At 46.4% G+C, this 21199-nt stretch overlaps 1 long non-coding RNA gene across 1 annotated transcript; it reads right to left on the bottom strand.

Annotated features, from left to right (window-relative positions):
- Positions 1–1555: 1555 nt before the first annotated feature.
- LOC131481918 (uncharacterized) lies at positions 1556–20977 on the bottom strand. The gene is made up of 3 exons (XR_009246650.1): positions 20797–20977; positions 2698–2793; positions 1556–2264 (listed from the first exon to the last, which is right to left on the bottom strand). It is a non-coding gene; the product is annotated as an uncharacterized LOC131481918 (long non-coding RNA).
- Positions 20978–21199: the final 222 nt, after the last annotated feature.

A 21199-nucleotide genomic window follows, 5' to 3' on the forward strand; every position in this document is an offset into this window, starting at 1 on the left:
AAAAGAGAATATCCCAATGCAATGGCCTAGTGGTTAAATCCTCACCTTGCATTCATCAAGATCCCACTGAGCACCAGTTCGTGACCCAGCTGCTCCACTTTCCATCCAGCTCCCTCCTTCTGGCCTGGGAAAGCAGTACAGGATGGCCCAAAACCTTGGGTCTCACATAGGAGACCCAGAAGAACCTGCTGGGTCATGGATTTGGATTGGCTCGGCTCTGGCCATTGCAGCCAGTTGGGGAGTAAACTAGCAGACAGAAGATCTTTCTCTCTGTATATCTGCCTTTCCAATAATCAATAAATAAGTAAATAAATAAATTTAAAAAATTTTTTAAAGGAGGAGGTACACTTTCCAGACCAAATACTGAAGGGTTATTTAATCCCTCAAGGAACACGGAGAGCCCATTTAGATGATCTAGAGGAAAAAACAGATGATTCCCTGTTGCTAGATTGGTGTGAAGTCGTGACTCTGAGGGGTAGCTTAACCGCTGCTTGCTACTGTCTCAGTTATGTTAATAATAGCTCAATTAACAGAGAAATGACTGGAAGGTTTTTGTTTGACGCTTCCCCAGTGGCTGCCTCCAGAAGACAGTATCTTGTGTCATTTAAAATGTATTCTCTGTGTCTTTATATATCATTTACATTTTCCATATGCGCATTTGTCAACTTCGTAATCAACAAGGCTCATAAAGCTGTTTTGTCTAAAAAAAAATTAGATATGTTGAAAAAATGCTGACAGGTGGTTTTAAAACATTCTTTCTTTTTTTTTTTTAAAGATTTTATTATTATTGGAAAGCCGGATATACAGAAAGGAGGAGAGAGGAGGAGGAAGATCTTCCATCCGATGTTTCACTCCCCAAGTGAGCGCAACGGGCCGGTGCACGCCGATCCAAAGCCGGGAACCAGGAACCTCTTCCGGGTCTCCCACACAGGTGCAGGGTCCCAAAGCATTGGGCTGTCCTCAACTGCTTTCCCAGGCCACAAGCAGGGAGCTGGATGGGAAGTGGAGCTGCCCGGATTAGAACTGGCGCCCATATGGGATCCCGGGGCGTTCAAGGCGAGGACTTTAGCTGCTAGGCCACGCCGCCGGGCCCTAAAACATTCTTTCTACTTACATGAAACCGATGTTATTCCACTAGTTCTCCCCAGGGGGAAGATACCACCCAATTAGCCAATCCTGATTCCCTCATTTTCTGAGCACTGACTGAGGCCCTGCATGCGCTGAGCTGTGGGAGGGAGAAGGACATTTAGGGCACTGAGCTGCCAGCCAGGGCCCTTTGATGTCCTGCAGGAGCTCAGATGTGTAAATAAAGCCAGAGCAGGACCACCTGCAACACATAGCTGCTATGATTCACTAGGAAGCTATGATTTGCCACTGAGGGATTTTAAAGACATGTGCATTTTCCAGCTCAGCCTGGAGACTGCATAGCAAACTCAGATTCCATTCATTCTGCAGGAGACAGGAGGAAGGGCCAGAGCAAGGGCCAGGAGAGGCATCTCTGAGTCTAGCTCACCTCCCTAAGTGGGGTCCACCTTCCAGCCCTCTCCACCTGTTCCTTCATTGCCCAGTCCTCTCTGAGACTAAAATTGGCTTCCAGAAAGTTCCTTGACCCAGCAGGTGTGTTGAAAGCCTCTGGCTGGACCGTGTTATGCGCTGAGCCCATCTTGGTCATCACTCTCTGCTCCCTGCATGGAAATGATCTGCTTCTTCCTCCTGAATGTGAGCTGAGCTGAAGAAAGGCTAGAAGCCCAGCAGGAAGTGCTGATTTCAGTAACCACTGAAGGGGGCAGGTGCTATGGCCAGGGGGCTCATGGAAGGCCGGCTGCTACAGCTCTGTCTGTCCAGCACACTTCTGTGGTCTGCTCTCCTGGCCACAGTGGACGCAGTGACGTCAGTTCGGTTACCCTTGGCTCCCACTATTTGGATTTGGTCATGCTCTAGGGACTTGAATTTGCAGCTCCAGGGCTACATGTGACCCAAGCCAGGCCATTCTCAGTGGGGAGGAAGTATACTTTTCTTCATGCAAGGTCAGACTGACTGTAGTCACATACCTTGCAGAGCCTCAAAAACTTGTTTGTGACAGAGAAGGCAACCAGTTCACATGGCAAGCAGTACTGGATGGATGGCAGTTGCCAATGCTTGGGAGGTCCTGGCTTCAGCCTCTGAGAGCCCCAGGGCTGAGCTGGTTCAATCCTATGAACTGCATGGTACCTTTCAGTAAAGATCTCTGTGGGTACAAGCTCATCATCTTGAGTTTCTGTCACCTACAAACCAGAACAACCCAGTTCAGGGTTGGGGTTCTGGGGTGAGGATCAGGCTAGACAGGATTCTAGGTGCCACGGGAGCATGGTTAGGATTTGTATTGCAGGTGCAGTCATAAGCTGGGAGAGCTAAGAGAGCTAAGTCTTGAGTCAGAGGGGCAGGCAAGATAGGAGGCTTGCTGGAAATGCAAAATAAAACCAGCCCCATCTATCACAGAGGTCAAGGAGAAAGAAGATTTAATAAAACCCTGGTTTGGTAATGCAGGGAAGAGCCACAGGGCTTGTGATGAATGGGAAAGTAAAGGAGAAAGGTGGACACGCCAAATAAATAGGCATTTCTGGAAGTCTGCAAACATCTCTCTATGCCAGCATTAGTCACGGATACAAATGGGATCTCAGGGGTTTTATAAACAAGCAAGCCATTGCCAACACTCACATCTGGCAGATGAAACATCCATCACTTGTAAATACACCACACAGCATCGATTACCCTAATCAATTTCAGGCATCTATCATTTTCCAGGGCTGCAACCTAGGACAGGGAAAGCACAAAGAAAGAAAATGTCATGATAGTTTGGCAGCTATGGCTTAGAGGAAAACAGCGAAGAACTCCATGGTGGAACTCGAGGCACAAGGAAGGAAGCTGCCGACTTGTTTCTCCTGAGATTTCCTTCTAAAACCAGATCAAGAAGTCATCGTTTGGGAGGGAAGAAGACTGATAATGAGAAAGGCCTGGACTAGGAAGTTGGATCTGGAATTTGATTCCTCGGGGAAACACCTGCTTAGAGATAGGCCAGTGGAAGGCAATGAAAAGACAAGGAAGAATTGAGGTCTTGCCTAAGGGGTGGGAAGGAGATGTGAAAAGGTTTGGCTTGTTTGTTTGAAATGCATGAATTTGAGTGACAAAGAAGCAGAGAGCTCCCATCTTCTGGTTTTTTCCCCCAAAGCCCTGACAGCTAGAGTGTAACTTTAGCTGGGAGCCAGAAATTCCATCTGGGCCTCATGAGGGTGGCAAAGGCCCCAGCACTTGAGCTGTCACCCAGAGCAGAGCCAGAACTTACACCAGACATCCCATCTTAAGGCTGGGGTTGGAGTGGGAGGTGAGAGAGCAGTTAGGGGACAGAAGGGGTAAGCCAAGGCCCCTCATCACGGTGGGAGACAGAGACGGGCACATCTTGAGGTAGGAGCTGCAGATTACTGAGCACTTTCTGAGGACCAGGCACTGCTCTGGTCTCCATTGGTCTCTGAAAACAGTCCTGAAGGGTTGCTATTCATGGCCCCAAATTTACAATAACAGAAATGAAATCAGAGGGGTCCAGCAGCCCACCCAAGGCCATGCAGGGGTTGGGACAAGAAAGTCCCCAAGGTCCTCAAGGTGAGACACTACCTCCTTGCAACCATTAGCTTCACCCTCAGGGAGGAGCTGAGATCCGGAAATCGTCCAATGTACTGATCCACGTGCCCTTGCCACCTCATCCCACTTGAGCGCCTTCAAGGCTAGATGTAAACACAGCCATGAATAGCTCCTTTCCACTGCCCTAAAAAGTTGAACCTGTTAAAGGAGCCTGCTTTGCCTTTTTCCATCACGCTGCGCAGCAACCAGCACGGGAAGACATATCCATTGTTAAACAGAAAGCTGCAGTGGGTGTGTTTTTAAAGGGGCCTCGGGAAAGGCATGGAAGAGGATAAGGGTTGGACATGGGCTTCTCTAAGTTCTGAACATTCCCTGCTTCTGCCCAGGACGAGGCTCGGCACCATTAAAAAGAATTCCTCCAAAGTCTCCTAAAACGCCCAGCCTGCTGCGCTTCATTTCCAAAGTCATCTCCTCGAAGGCTCCCAAATCCCCAGTTCATGCTCAGACATATAAATTGCATTAGCAAAGAAGGAAGCTCTGCAGCTGGTGCTGTGAGCTCTGAGAAGTGGGACTGCTGGGCTCACACCGCAGAGCACTCAGGGCTGGCACCTCTCTAGCAAAGTCCAGATAGAAGCAATGGATGACAGTCTCAGGAGTGTGGGTGCTGGCGCTCACTGTCTGCCGGCAAGCACAGTGAGTCTCTTCCTGTCCACTGCCCTAGGGCTCCTGCTGATTTTCTCCCTTCCATGCTTCGGTTAGTTGTATATTAATATTCCAACAAGCACAACGTTTTTCAACTCATCCAGGTTTATCTTGAGCTTCTGCTCCATGTTCGGCCCTGAAGATCCAGACATGAGTTAAAAATAGTCCCTGCTCCCCAAGTTCTCAGTCTAGGGGAGACAAAACATGGTGAACTGTACCAAAGACCTAGGAGAAGGGCTGGGGACTGGCTAGGAACAGTCAACCCTACATTCAAGCCCCAACCCTGCATTGGCTAGCTGTGTGGGGTATTTGAATGTGGTGCTGTGTTCCCTCATCTGAAAGTTAATGAGCTGGTGTGGGAAAAGAAAGACAGAGTACCCAGCAGAGAAAGGGTGTGAAGACTTTCTGGAGGTGGTGGCATCCATCTGTGAGGCTACATCACAAAGTTCATGGAAGAATAACCTGAAAGATGAGCCTATTTGGATGCAGGAAAGTTGGAAATCCAAGCCTAAGAGTTCATGTGAAATGGGCACGACGAACGAAACTGCACACGGAATTCCAAAACTAGCTGCAGCAAAGCAAGCTGATCTTTCGCTTCCATTTTCCATGAACTTCTTAAAAGTCATTTTTAGAAAGACTTATTTGAAAGTCAGGGTTACATACAGAGAGGAAAGAGGGAGACAGTGAAAGAAAAATCTTCCATCTGCTAGTTCACTCCCGAAATGGCCACAACAACCAGGGCTAGACCAGGCTGAAGTCAGGAGTCTAGAACCTCTTCTAGGATCTCGCAAGTGGGTACAGGGCCCAAGCACTTAGGCCATTTTCTGCTGTTTTTCCAGATGCATTATCAGGCAGCTAGATCAGAAGGGGATATATATATATATTCCAGTTGGTTGTGTATTAATATTCCAACAGGGCCTGGCGGCATGGCCTAGCAGCGAAAGTCCTCACCCTGAACGCACCGGGATCCCATATGGGCACCAGTTCTAATCCCGGCAGCTCCACTTCCCATCCAGCTCCCTGCTTGTGGCCTGGGAAAGCAGTCGAGGATGGCCCAAAGCCTTGGGACCCTGCACCCGCGTGGGAGACCAGGAGGAGGTTCCTGGCTCCTGGCTTTGGATCAGCACAGCACCAGCCGTTGCGGTCACTTGGGGAGTGAATCATTGGATGGAAGATCCGCCTCTCTGTCTCTCCTCCTCTCTGTATATCTGACTTTCCAATAAAAATTAATCTTTCAAAAAATATCCCAACAAACACAGATATATATAACCATATTATTTATAAATACACACACACATATATATATAACCATATTATAGACCATATATATAACCATAGCACTTACATGGGATGCTAGCATTGTAGGTGATAGCTTTCTTTACCTGCTATTCCACCATGCCAGCCTCTCCATGAACTTTTTAAAGTGCTCTCATATATAGTAGGTGTAAATCTACCATAAATGTGTGTTTTGACATAAAAGCTAGGAAATGTCATTGCTGGCGATTCAGGGAGGGACTCAGGGGAAGGATGGAGAGAGAGTACAGGGAGTTGGCGGGGGCAATAGAGCTGTTCTGTATGATACAATAATGGCAGCTCCAGGTCCTACCTCAGCCAAAGTCCACTTAAGGGACAGCACAAGCGGTCTTATAAGCAAAATGAATGAATTCAGAACGATTCACACTGTGTGAGGCGAGACCAATGGCCCAGCTGCCTTCCAGAAAGGCTGAATCAACCCGGTTCTCTCCCGCTGTCTGTCAAGTCCTGTTCGGGATGGCTTCTCCCAAGAACTTTCCACATCTTCCGGAGATGATGAGAGTAGACTCCCTCCCTTTCTCCCTCCCTCCCTCCTTCCCGGCAGACACCAGGCAGAGTGGGGACACTGGCTCCCAAGCTTATCCTGGGACAAGCAGGATCAGGGTCTCGGGCGGCTGTTCCCCGTCCAGCTACACGTATTTGGAGCGATGGCGGTACACAGGGCTCAAGACGGCGAAGACTCCAGCAACCTCCCTGACATCCGCTCGCACATTCCAGACCCTTCCACGGGGGATGGTCTCCTCACGTTTTCTTTCATTCTGTGCCCCTTCTGGCCTGCCTGTGTCTCTACTTCTGCTGGGGAAGGTCAGACACATCCTTAATAAGGGGGGAAAAAAAGCATGTGTAAAACCAAAAACCAATAAGAAGGCATTGTCCCCCTCTCCAGCCAAATGACAAAGCTTTATGGAAGAAAAAAAAAAGTGCTGGCAAGTGTGCAGCAACATGGAGGGATTCCTACCTTTTTAGAGAGAATCATTGGCCAAGTTGCCCAAAACCAGAGATTCCACATCCTCTGCCCCGGCAAAGCCACCCTGTGGAGTCTGCCCTAAGGAAACACTCAGACACCAGCATAGGTTCTGCGTCTAAAGCTGATCGTTTTATCATCGATCCAACAGCAGCTGTTAGGACTTGAATGTGGTTTGCATTGCCCTCTCCCCCCCCACACACACACAGGGCTTAGTGTTGCTGACATGTCATCCTCATGGTGAGGCTGCTTTTTCAAGTATTAAAATACATATATATGTCACCCCTTGACCTTGCATTTCCAGAACCATGAGCTAAACTAAACCTTTCTTTATAACTTGCCCTGTTGATGGGGTTGTGCTACTGGCAACAAAACAGACTACTGCAAGCAGCACATTTGGGAACTGCCAGAGACTGATGAGATAGTTATACAAATCCAAAGACTAGAACCTTGAGCAGCCATAATCACATTTCATATCTGGGGAAAATCCCTTGGCATGTGAAGTGAAAGAGTGGAGGGCTGAGATAGGCACTGATGTCCTCCGAGGGCCTGGCTGAGCACCAGCTCTGGCTCCTGACCCCAGCCTGCTGCTCATGTAGACCCTGGAAGGCAGCAGGGACAGTTGCAAGAGTTTGTGTCCTGCCCCACCGTGTGGCAGAGCTGAACTGAGTGCCCAGCTCCTGGCTCCCAGCCCTGACAGCTGCACACTAAGGGGCTAAACCAGCAAATGGGGTCATTCTCTTTGTCTCTTTCTCTCAAATTTTTAAAAACTGAAAAGTGAGAGTTCTGCCAAATTGCATGTACACATTGCTTCCAAGGTTCTTAAACACAGCTAAGAGGCATACAGATACTCTCTAGACTTTTGAAGAGAGTTTCTCTGAGAGCCTGGCACGATGGCCTACTGGCTAAATCCTCACCTTGCATGCACTGGGATCCCATATGGGCACCAGTTCTAATCCCAGCTGCTCCACTTTCCATTCAGCTCTCTGCTTGTGGCCTGGGAAAAGAGTCAAGGACAGCCCAAAGCTTTGGGACCTTGCACCTGTGTGGGAGACCTGGAAGAAGCTCCTGGCTCCTGACTTCGGATCAGCTCAGCACCGGCAGTGGTGGTCACTTTGGGGAGTGAAACAGCAAACAGAAAATCTTTCCTCTCTTTCTCTCCTCCTTTTTGTAAACTTGCCTTTCCAATACAAATAAATAAAATTTTTAAAGGGGAGAGAGTTCCTCTGACTTAAGCATAATTATTCTTTTCATTCTTTTATACATTTTTCAAATTTTCTTTTAGGGACATATATTTTTAAATTGGCTACATATACATGTATATATATAATAAAAACCCTATTTTTAAGGCTCAGCTTAAATTATAGTTTTTCTCGGAAACCCTCCCATATGGACACGACAAGCATTACCAAGATGTGGCCATTAACACGACACATTCCTGTAACTGTCAGCTTTGATCATTGAACATTCAGCCCTTGCCCCTCCTGTGCGTCACTCAGCTCAGCCTGCCTCACTTGCACAGTCACTTAATCAAGTGGCTGTCCCTCCTGCTGCCCTCTCTTCAACAGGGACCAAAGCCTGGAGACCAGGTCCAGACCCGAGGACAATGAATGTTTATTGGATTTGTTGAATCTGATCAATCAGATTGTGCAGAAAGAAATTCCAGCTGTGTGCAGAAGAACCTGGGTCAGTAGAGCTCATATCATCAGACAAAAGAATGTTAAGATGAGCATCACGATCTCTGCTTCCCACCAGGTCCACAAGAGCAGGCTCAGCCAGCCTCTCTGCCTACATCAGCACCAATCACCCTCAGCCCTTGCTTGCCACATCTCACTCACACTTGCTTTCTTGCTTGTTCTCTGGGTTTTGCCCACCTCCTGCCACCTGTTCCCTTTCTCTAGGCATGGTCCCCCTTCAGCTGGCCAAGTCCTTGCTGATCTGTAAAAGGCTGCTCACATCACTCCCAGCAGCTCTTCCTTCTCACCCACAACCACCACTGCCATTCTGCATTTGGGTGAATTTTTGTCCAGTGCCCATCTTCACTCTAATCCTCACAGAAAGTCAGGTCTGTATTCCTTAGAGTTGTTTTCCACCACTTGGCACGATCATGGATCAATGAACAAAAAGATCTGATCCCCCCCCCCCCCCATTTCCTTGCTTCCTTCTCCAAGGCCCAGGGCTGATCCAGTCACCGACATTCACACAGGTGACTTCGCATCTCCCTTGGAGAGCCAGCCATGGTCCAAAGAAGTGAAGCCTGGAGCCCCAGCCCCATGGAGTTCCAACGTTGATTTGGTAGATGCAATGAAGATAGTACTTTATCCCTCTTACTGTGATTTAAAGGTGTCCTCCAAAATTCATGTGTTAAAACCGCACTTGCTCAGTGCAGTGGAACTGGAGGTGGTTTCCTCACACGCAGCTTCATGCCTTTATCTAAACAGTCAGTCTGGCTCGCTTAGCCTTCACTTGCCTCCTTTCCTCTCTCCCATGTGATCCCTTCCACTTTCTGCCATGAGTCGAAGCAGCACGAGGCCCTCCCCGGAAGCCAAGTGCGTGCCAATGCCAAGTTCTTAGACTTCTCAGCCTCTGGAATAATGACCCCAACTCTTTCAAAGATTTATTTGAAAGACAGAGTTATAGAGAAAGTGGGAGAGACAGAGAGAAAGATCTTCTATAAACTAGTTCGTTCCCCAAACCGTCACTCAATGGCTGGGACTGCACCAAGTTAGACAAAAACTTTGGGCCTCCCCTGTCACTACAGAGATCCAAGCACTCGGGCCATCTTCCGCTGCTTTCCCAAATGCATCAATAGAAAGCTGGATCAGAAGTGATGTAGCTGGGCCCGGCGGCATGGCCTAGTGGCGAAAGTCCTCACCTTGAACACACCGGGATCCCATATGGGCGCCGGTTCTAATCCCGGCAGCTCCACTTCCCATCCAGCTCCCTGCTTGTGGCCTGGGAAAGCAGTCGAGGATGGCCCAAAGCTTTGGGACCCTGCACCCATGTGGGAGACCTGAAAGGAAGTTCCTGGCTTCGGATCGGCGCAGTACCGGCCATTGCGGTCACCTGGGGAGTGAATCATTGGATGGAAGATCTTCCTCTCCGTCTCTCCTCCTCTCTGTATATCTGACTTTCCAATAAAAATATCTTTTAAAAAAAAAAAAGAAGTGATGCAGCTGAGACTCGAACCAGTGGCCACATGAGATGCTGGCATTGCAAGCAACAGCTTAACTGCCCTGAACTTCTGTTTTTCATAAATTACCCAATCTCTGGTTTTGTGTAACAGCAACAGAAACAGTCTAAGATGCTGAGAGTCATCGTCAAGGCAGAGGATCCAGAGCTACTTCTTGCTTGGATTCAGCTTGGTACAAGGACAGTAACTCCTCGTGTTTGTATTCATATGCATGGCCTTCTCCAAAGCTCCTTCATGTCTCTCTCTTTCCTTCTCTCCTTCTCTCTCTCCTTCTCACTCTCCTCTCTCTCCTTCTTTCTCTCTCCCCCATCTCTCCTTTCTCTCCCTTTCCCTCCTCCCTCTTCCTCTCTCCTTCTCTCTCTCTCTCTCAAACAAGCAACAGATTAACCCCATATCACACATCAGAAAGCAGCAGTCCTGAGGACCATGTCACCATGAAGCAACACTACAACTCTGTCGCTGTTTCTTTGGTCAGTAGTAATACTACAGATGACAAGGGGAGAAGCTGGGGGCAATGACAGTATCAGATGGTCTCACATGCCTCTGGTTGGAACCAGTTTGTGGTTTGTACCTCCCGATCACATGGTCTGGATTTAGTGACTCCATGTTCTTTTTCCAGTCCCTCTGCCTTAAGCCTGACTCTGATGAAAGCAAACACAGAGCCTCCATCCACAGCCCCAGCAAAGCAAGCAAGAGCGGGATGTGGGAGCTGGGATGGATTTTTGTTAGAATTAGGACCAGGCATGACTCCTACTGGGAAGAAACATACACAAGCACTTTCTGAATGGGAATTATTTGAGTTGTGAGAGGGAAAGGCACAGAACACAACTACAAGAATCTGATGTGCAGTCCACTGAGGACAGAGAAGAACCTTGGGCAAAAAATGGGTGTGGATTTCGGATTCCCAGTCCCATTTTCATGTTCCAACTTGAGAAAGTCACTGGGCCTCTCTGGGATTTAATTTTCTGATTTCAGAGCAGAGAGGAAAGGAGCCAAGAGGCTGTGCACAGACTTCCCAATTTGTTCTGACTCCCATGAGACAATTTACACACACACAAACACCTTAAAAGCTTGCTATGTACACTTGCTAAGAAATCTGAAGAAAGTAAGACCTCGTGATTTCAGATGCCCCAAAACACAACGGCTCAGGAGGTCATCTCCCTGAGTTCTAATTCAAATAGCCACTCATGGAATGTAGGACCTTGGGCAAGATACTGAAACATATTTAGGACAAAAACGATACCTGTACAATGGCACTGTAGTGTTCGATTCACCAAAGAGTTAACACAAGCAGAGCCTGGACTAGGACCTGGCACTTGGTAAACACTCATTAAATGTGACTCATAATGATGAGAAGCTGGTACTCTCCAGTCTATTGATGAAATGTAATAATAACCAAAGCTGTCCCTTGGCCAAAAGGTTTAAAACTATAGTTATTTTGGCTATAAATTAAGAGCTATAATCTCTCGGAATGTCAATCTTTCTGGAGCACTATAGAAGGTGTTGCCGTGTGTCGTTACCATTTGCCTTCTCCTCTCCTGCCTCGGGCTCAGTGAGAACGGCAACCCCTCAGGGGTGGAGATCTCTGCCGTTCAGGTTAATTTTTGGACCCTGAATTCTACTCCATTGATCCATATTTCTATAAACTTGAGCAGTCAGGACCCAACAGTATCAATGGCTGTGATTTTCCCATAAGTTTTGAAATTAAGATATGTGGTTTCTCCAACTTTGTTCTTCTTTTCCAGGACAGTTTGGAGTATTTTGAACAGCTTGCATTTCTATATGATTTTTAGAATTAGCTGGTCAATTTCTAAAAGGAAGCCAGCTGGGATTTTGAGATGAGTTATACTGAATTCCAAGATCGCTTTGGGGAGTGTGTCTGTCCTAACAATAGTAAGTCTTCTAAGCATAGATGTCTTTGCATTCTTTTTTTTATTCTTTTCTAAGCGATTATTTTTCTTGATGTTAGTGTGAAAAAAATTATTTCTCAATTTAAATCTTGTATTCTTTCATGCAAATATATAGAAATGCAATAAATTTTATATATTGATCTCGTATCTTGTAACTTTATGAACCCATTTACTATTTTTAATAGTTTTTTGTTGATGCCTTAAGATTTTCTGTATACTAGATTATACCTAAATTCTTTTATTTTTTAAAGATTTATTTATTTTTAGGGCCTGGCGGCATGGCCTAGTGGCTAAAGTCCTTGCCTTGAATGTGCTGGGATCCCACATGGGCACCCGTTCTAATGCCGGCAGCTCCACTTCCCATCCAGATCCCTGCTTGTGGCCTGGGAAACAGTCGAGGACGGCCCAATGCATTGGGACCCTGCACCCGTGTGGGAGACCCGGAAGAGGTTCCAGGTTCCCGGCTTCGGATCGGCGCGCACTGGCCGTTGTGCTCATTTGGGGAGTGAAACATTGGACGGAAGATCTTCCTCTCTGTCTCTCCTCCTCTGTGTATATCTGGCTGTAATAAAATGAATAAATCTTTAAAAAAAATTGGAAATCCATATTTATAGAGAGAGGAGGAGAGACAGAGAGGAAGATCTTCTGTCTGTTGATTCACTCCCCAAGTGGCTTCAATGGCTGGAGCTGAGCCATTTCAAAGCCAGGAGCTTCTTCTGGGTCTCCCACATGGGTGCAAGGTCCCACGGCATTGGGCCATCCTTGACTGTTTCCCAGGGCACAAGCAGGGAGCTGGCTGGGAAGTGGGGCCACCGGGATTATAACTGGTGCCCATATGGGATTCCAGCATGTTCAAGGAGAGGACTTTAGCTGCTAGGCTATTGCACCAGGCTGATCATGCCTACTTTCATGCAAATAGAACTGGTTTTACTTTGTCCCTTTCTAATTTGGATGTCTCTATTTTCCTTACTTAATGTTCCTGGCTATTGTATTGAAAGAAATGGCAAGTATAGGTATTCATTTCTAGTTCCTGATACCAGCAGAAAAGCTTTCCATCTTTTTCTATTACATATCATAATAGCCATGGGTTATTCATATAAACACCCTTATCAAGATGAGAAAACTATTTTCATTTCCTAATTTCGTCAATTTTTTTTTATCATGGAAGGGTGTCTAATGCTTTTTTGCATCTAGTGAGAAGGCCATATGATTTGTACACTTCATGTATTAACATAGTACACATAGTGACTTTTCAATACTGCACTAATCCTGCCTTCTCCTGGAATAAATCTCATTAGCTCATATGGTATACTCTTTTAGTATTGTTAGATTCATTTTTTTTTCTGGTATTTTGTTGAAGATTTTTGCACCTATAGTCATGAGAGATATTATTTTGTTGTTCAGTTTTATTTGAAAGGCAGAGTGATAGAGAGAGAAAGGGAGAGACAGAGAGAAGTTTCATCTATTTGGCTCACTCCCCAGATGTTCACAATGGCTAGAGCTGGGCCAGGCCAAAGCCAGGGACCTGGACTTCCATTCAGCTCTCCCACATGGGTGGCAGGGACTCAAGCACTTGAACCACCCTCCACTGCTTTCCCAGGCACATGAGCAGAGGGCTGGAAGGGAAGTGGAGCTGTGAGGACTCTGACCTGTGCTCTGATCTGGGACACTAAGGCATGGCAAGAGGCAGTTTAGCCTGCTGCTGTGCAACAATGCCAGTCAGCCCAGTCAAGCTTTTTTGGGGGATGTTTGTCTGATTTAAGTGTCATGGTACTACTGGACTCAGAGAACAAACTGGGAGTCGTTCTGATTTTCAGGCAGAGTTTGTGAAATATTGGAATGAATTCTTTAAACATCTGGAATAATTCATCAATAGAAACACCTGGGCTTTTATTTTAAATGGAAGATTTTTAAATCCAATTTTTTTCTTGTTAGAAACTGCCTATTTTCTCTTGTTCTAGAGTCAGTTTCTGTTGGTGTCATTTTAGAAATGTGGACATTTTACTTATCTAATTTTTTTTTAGCACTGGTGTATGTCTTCGAAAGAACACTGTAGCTGCTCCATGAAGAACAGGTTACAACAAGGCGAAAGCCAATGTGGAAGGACCTGTCACGGAGCCACCGTGACATCAAGGACCATGGAAGTGAGGAGCAGGTGAGTTCAGGAGATATACTGGGGATAGAAATCAGCAGGTTGTAAGGACTAGCTGTGATCCTAGGAAAAATCAGGAGACAAGACCCATAGTTTTGTTTTGAGTAAGTACTTATTTCAGCTCTTCCATGCAAACGAAAGGACATGGGGAGAGATTGCTTCATAAGAGAGAATAAAGAGTTTGCTTCGTCCATGCCAAGCTGGAGCCACCTGCTAGATCCTTAAAAAGAGGCGTGAGAGGGGAGACACACAGGTCTGGGGCCTGGAGGAAGTGTGGGTCAGGGATGCCAGTCTGGGCAGTGCTCAGCAAAGAGGTGCTTATTTAAAGCTACAGCTCTGGCTAAGATCACCTAAAGAGACCAGGCAGGCAGACAGAGGAAAGATCAGCCCAGGCCTGAGAATTGTGCTGCCAGGAAAGGAGGCTCAGACTGACCGTCAGGCAGGAAGAAATCCAGGGCTGTGTGGTGTCTGAACATCCAAAAGACCAAGCCATTCCAATGAGACAGGGAGTGATTGTCCACCATACATTGTTAGCCAAGATGGAGTGAGAGGCGAACAGAGAAATATCAGCAGCCTCTCTGAGACAGGAAAGGCGCTAGATTAGAAAAGATGACTTTGAACTGCAAAACATAACTGTTGAATATTCAATCTCCACAGAGCCTGGGTCTCTGTGATTTGGAAAACAAACAGAAAGGATCCTCCAGGAACTGAAAGAAGAAGAGACAAATTAAAAGTGACTCAAATGATGAATCCAGATATTACCAGGAATAGCAAAGACAAAGAACACAGCAGATGGAGAAGTGATAATCAAAGAAAAATGACAACAAAATGTCTCGGAACTGAACAGACCCTGCAGTTTGTAGATCAAAAGAGCTTATGGTCTACCAGGCAAAATTAAATGAACGAGAAGCATTCTTTGATGTAATCTGGTGACATTTTTCAGCCAGTCAGTATAGATTTCCTAAGCTGCAGCTGTGTGCTACAGATGAAGAAAACTTTCGCAGGCTGATCAGAGCAGGGGGAAAGTAAGTTTTACTTAAGGGATTTTAAAAAATCAAATTTCATCAGAGTTCTCTGAAATAGTGAAGAGGAAAATGACATAACAACTGAAGAATTTGATGGAAAAGATTACAATGCAAAAAATCTATATCCAACCTTGTTGTTACTCATGTTCAAATACAAGGTTCAAAGGACTTTTGAGGTAAAGTTAAACTTGCACTCTGAGAAAAATTCTTGGGACTGAATACGTTAATTTTTAAATAACAGAAACATGTTGTTTTAAAAATAACTTCCCAAATAAGTATCACATATAGAGCCTCAAGTAATAAATATATCACTTCTATGATATTTAGATAGTTCATGGTATTTAGGTTGAAATGTTCCATAATTTGTTTCACAAATCTGACACAGCATTCTACCATATCTTGTATTTTTTAAATATCATTTGCTTAGAGTCTTTTTTTATTATTTTTACTTTATTTGAGAGTTCCCCCCATCCACTGTTTTATGCCCCAAACGTCTGCTACAACCAGAGCTGTACAAGCCAGGAGACTAAAACTACATCCAGTCTCCCATGTGGACGACAGGGACACAAGCATCTGCAGCAGCATCTGCTGCCTCCAGGAGATGTGCTAGCAGGAAGCTGGACTGAAAGTGAAGTAGCTGGGACGTCACCCAGCATACCAACACAGGATCTCACCTTTCTAAGAAGTGATTTAAGATGCTGAGTCAAATATCTCCCTCAAGTGTTATAATATTTTTACTTACAAATATTTACTGTGCACATAGAAGCAAAATATAAATCTATTTGCAAAAACAGCACATTGAATATTGGCAAATCAATTCAAGCAATGCAATGGAAGAAAACGATTTCATGATGACAACGAAGCTGATTCGGAAATCTGTTATTAGGATAATATTTTAATATGAGAGAAACATATGATCATCTTGAAAAATGCCCTAGAAGAATTTAATTTTTAAAAGCTGCAATCTTCTTTGGCACATGCAAGATCTGTGGCTGGGAACTGGCCTAGCTGGGGAGCTAAGGGGACGGCCCAGTTGGGTTGGGGTTCCCACTGGTGAGTGTGGGGGCTGGAATGGGGGCAGTGGTCTATTCTGGACATGACTACAGTCTCCCTCAGCATGGCTGTGGACTGTGTCTGGGGACCACCAAGTGGGGCAGATTCCAGCAACCCCTGGCACGTGTGAGAGTCAGGGTGGGAATAGAACAGGCTGGGTTAGATCTTGGTTCTTACTGAACCACGCGAGAGCTATGTCTGGGGGTGGACCAGGTATGGCTCTGGGCTGTAACTCCCAAGAGTAACAACCAGAATGGGCGTGGGCCAGCTGAGCAACGACACTGTACCTGCTAGAGCTAGAGGTGGACTAAGTTAATCTGGGCCAAGGACCCACTGATGTGTACAAGATCTGCCACTGGGAGGAGACCTGATAGAGTAGCTTGGGGAACTCCTTTGTGAGGATGCAGTCCCTGTAGGTGAGTGAAAGAATCAAGGCAAGGAGCAGCCCAAATCATGCCAGGATACTGCACCCACCAGCATACATGTGAGTCAGGCCTGGGGCTGGAGCTGGCTGGGCCAGTTCATAGCATGCACTGGCAGATCTGAGAAATAGGATGGGGTGCAGGACGGGTTGGGTTAGACTCCACCTTCAGCTAGTCCACATTAGGACCAGGACTGGGCTCTGGCTGGGCTGGGCTGGGCTGGGCTAGGCTGGGTTAGGCTGCATTACCCACCAGCAGGAGCTGGAAATGGAAGCAGGCTGGACTGAGCCAGGCTGCAACACCTGCCAGTGGATGCTGAGGTGAGGTAAGGCATGCCAGTCTGGGTGCAGTGGAGGCCAGGTCTGTGACCCCTGCGGACGTGCGGGGGGGTGTGGGTTTGGTGAGGCCTGAGTTATGTGGTCTGGGTCCTTGGGCCTGTCTGTGTAGTGGGTGCCAGGTTTGTGAGCCCTGAGGGTGGGGGGTCTGGCAGGGCTCAGGTCACCTGGCCCAAGCCCATGGGTCCACCTGCAAGAATTGATTCTCCTCAGTGGAAAAGATGGAGTAGTGGATGGCAAGCCCTGATGCACATGGAGGATATGGCAGCCCATTTGGGGCATGCAGAGGACATCTGATACCATAGCAGAGGAAAGAGAACAGAAAAAATTAGACAACTACCCCAGCCAAATGGTAACAGCAAAAATCTGGGCAAACAGAGACTATAAGGTGGACTTTTTCAGCCAATGGACATTGGGAGGGATTCCTCATCCTTGGATCAGCGAGATCAACAGCATTTCTGAACGATCGCATCCTCCTGGGCTGAACCCTCGGAGCATGAGCCACATCAGGACCCTGGCTTGATACTGGGTGGCGTTTCCCCACTCCCGGGTACTGAGGTGGTTTCAGAGGCTGAGCATGGCTCATACCCTTATCTCCTCCCTCCCCCCAGAAACAGAAGGACGAACTAGAAAATTTGGAAACAATGATCGTACCCATTTTTCCCTAACCTTCAATCCTTCCCACCCTGATCAACTATGTAAACATCATCAAAAATAAAATTTAAAAAACAAAAAATCTTTAGCAAGACAAAAAATATGTAATTTCCTTGACACCCACTGAGCATAAAAATTCTAGGCACAGATCTCTTAAAATCAGATGAGGAAGATAATTCATATTACCTCCTGGTCTGGTATTGGCTGGAAGCACCTGGGTAATGTATCAAAAAAGAGAATTTTTAAAAATCTAAGAACTTATCTCTAGATTATTAACAAACTTTGGTGCAATCATACAATGGAGAAAAAAACCTGTCACAAATTACATGGGAGATATAATGTGTATGAAGGTAATCTCTAAAAGTTCATGAAAATGTAATTTAAAAATATTCTGATGAAGAAAAATCTGAAAGCTACAAATAGTTTCTCATAGTATGGATTTTGCAAGAGTTTCTTGAAGACCCTCTTGTGTATGGTTTTCAAACTGTTTTAATAAACTGTCTTTTAATTCCAGTTTTCCATAACATTTTTAATTACTCTCATAAAAAGATAGAGACAGCTAGTATAGATTATAGTATTGGGGTATAGAAACCAAAATTTGGGGAGCAGAATGTTCTGTCAGTGGAGACAATGGATTGGTCTATTTTTTAAAAAGATTTGTTACTCATTTACTTGAAACAGTTATTTACATATATACATAGAGAGACAAGAAGATCTTGCACCCCAAATAGCCACAACAGCCAGAGCTGGGCTGGGCCAAAGCCAGGAGCATCTTCCAGGTCCCCCGTTTTGGTGCAGGGTCTCAAGCACTTGGGTCATCTTTCACTGCTTTTCCAGGTGCACTGGCAGGAAGCTGGATCAGAAGAGGAGCATCCATGTCCATGTAGGATGCTCATGTCCATGCTCGTGTCACAGACAGTGGCTTTATCTGTTGTGTCTCAATACTGTTCCTGATTGGCTAATTCTTAGTATCAAAAATAAGCAAGTAGATCTGATGAGTGAAAAATTCTCAAGACATTACAGTGGTGATGGAAACCAAAAGGGTTCCTTTAGAAAACCAGTCCCTTACAATGTTAAAACTCCACAGCTATTTGAGAGGACCAAATTACACGGGAAATGGAAAGATTCTGCCTGGTCTAGCTCCACCACCAGTCCCAAAATGTGACCTCAGGAAAGTTCTCTTTCTTTCTGGGCTTCTGTTTCCCTACCTGTGCAAGCAGGGAGACCACTGTAGACCAGGTCATTCCTAAAAGCCTCCCTATGCTTCCAAGTTCTAAGGTCTCACAGGTAACACCCCACAAAGCTCACCCCCATCACCTAGAATGGCTTGTACAGTGGTCCTGCTGCAGTCCGGTCCCCTGGTGCTGGGTAACACTTGATATCCCCAGAGAGGATCGAGTCCCCAGGAATCCGGTGTCCAGGCCTCCTGGCTCTTCCACCTGCTGTGCTGCTGGCCTGTCTAGGACACCCTCTGACTCAGCATCAGAGATTGATAGCAAAGCCATGCTTACAGACTCCTATCCTAAGATGTTGAAACTCAAGTTCATTTTGGTGATAAATAGGGCTCTGTGGGAGTCACAAATGGCAGGCTGTTCATAGCTCCACTATGTGCCAGGCTTGGCCAGCGGGTTGGTGCTTGCTTTCCTTCCACCCACGGTTTGAGTCAGACCAGGCAGGGTCGACGATGCCTCCTGGCTTCCCAAGTGGCCCAGGAGCATCCACAGCCCCAGACCCTTCTCAAGGTCCTCAGGAGAGAGGCTGACTGCTGAATGGGTGCCAGGAACAGTCCAGTTCCTTATCACTGGCTGGAAGCCGCTCACTACCCTCAAAAGGCAAAGCTATTAGTTTTCATGTTGGAGAAACTCTGCCTTGTAAAACCTCACTTTTTTCAGGCAAAGTTAGACCCAAACTCTTATGGAAGGAGATGGAGCAATTCTTTCTACAGGTGCACATAAAATGGAAGGTACCTCTGCTCGAGCTGTAGGGTCAGGCAGCTAAGCCTGGCCCAAATGCTTGGTCAAATTATGCAAACTCTGTTGCAAAATGCAAAATTAACTTTTTCTTTATGTTCTCAGCATGGTATCTGGTATAGAGTATGTACTTAAGAAATAGTTGGGCCTGGCGGCGTGGCCTAGCAGCTAAAGTCCTCGCCTTGAACGCCCCAGGATCCCATATGGGCGCCCGTTCTAATGCCGGCAGCTCCACTTCCCATCCAGATCCCTGCTTGTGGCCTGGGGAAGCAGTCGAGGACGGCCCAATGCATTGGGACCCTGCACCCGTGTGGGAGACCCGGAAGAGGTTCCTGGTTCCCGGCTTCGGATCAGCGCGCACCGGCCGTTGTGGCTCACTTGGGGAGTGAATCATCGGAGGGAAGATCTTCCTCTCTGTCTCTCCTCCTCTCTGTATATCTGACTTTGTAATAAAACAAATAAATCAAAAAAAAAAAAAAAGAAAGAAATAGTAGTTGATTTTTCTTTCACTTTGAGACTTCCTGCCTTATACAGCATGCACACACACACACACACACACACACACACTTCCCAACCAATACTTCAACAGCCTAGGTTAACAAAAACTTAGATTATCAAGTAGATAATGACACCAGCCTGCTCCCTTTCCACATGAGACTCCTCCATACAGGCATTTATCACAGCAGTTAATACACTGCTTTACACCTACATTCTAAACTGGAGTAGCTGGGTTCAAGCCCCAGCTCCCCTCCTAATCCCAGCTTCCTGCTAATGTGCACTGTGGCAGGCAGTAGGTGATAACTTTGGTCCCTGTCACCCCAATGAGAGACCTGGGTTAAGTTTCAGACTTATGGCTTTGGTTTGGCTCTGTCTAGTGGCTGCAGGCACCTGGGAAGTAAACTGATGGATGGAAAATTTCTCTGTATCAGTCATTGTCTCTCTCTGCCTTTCAAATAAATGAAAAGAAAGATCCAGAAGTTCACTCCCTCCTCCACTCCACTTAACAGCAGTTGTACCCATTACCAAGCACCCAAACCCTGTCCAGGCAGTCCTCCAGGCCAATAGCCAAGGCAAGGCATCCTCAAGAGCCCCAGACAGGACTGAGCCATGTAGACAGAGCCTTCTGAACTCCCTGCATCCCCCAATATCTTCAGCCAGTACCAGTGCCAATCCCTAGACCAGGTGTCCCTGAGAGAGTGCACCTTCACATCCTGGTGGGCTCCCACAGGCCAGCTTCTTACTGTTATAATTAACACTGGGTAATCACACATATTTGCATTTAGGGCGTGTGGCATGAGACTTCCATACATGTATACAAGTGACGATCGCATCAGGCTTCTTAGCGTGTCCATCACTGCAAACATTCGTCATTTCTCTTCTGTTGGGAGCAGCCAAAATCCTCTCCTCTGGCTGTTTGGAAATCTATAGTAACAGACAGGTATGTGGCATGACAGGTTAAGGGAAGCCCTCATCCCAGATGGGAGTACTTGGGATCCAGTCCTGGCTCCTCCACTTCTAATCTTCCTTCCTGCGAATGTGTATCTGGGAAGGCAGCAAGTGCCAGCCTTAGAACTTGCGCTCCTGGCACCCAAATGAGAGAGCCAAATGAAGTTCCTTGCTCCTGGCTTTGGTGTGGCCTAACCCTGGTTGTTGCAGACATAAGGGAAATAAATCAGTGAGTGAAAGATTTCTCTCTCTTTTTCTCCATCTCTTTCTATCACTTTGCCTTTCAAATAAATAAATATATCATACACACATATATGGCAAATCATTGTTAACTGGAGTCACCCTGCTGTGCCTTGAAACAACTGAACTAACTCATTCTCACTGTACTTTTGTGCCCATCAGCCAACCTCTCCCTAGGCCTCCTTGGCTTTACCCTTCTCATTC

Source organism: Ochotona princeps, chromosome 14 (genome assembly GCF_030435755.1).
Source record: "Ochotona princeps isolate mOchPri1 chromosome 14, mOchPri1.hap1, whole genome shotgun sequence".
NCBI lineage: Eukaryota > Metazoa > Chordata > Mammalia > Lagomorpha > Ochotonidae > Ochotona > Ochotona princeps.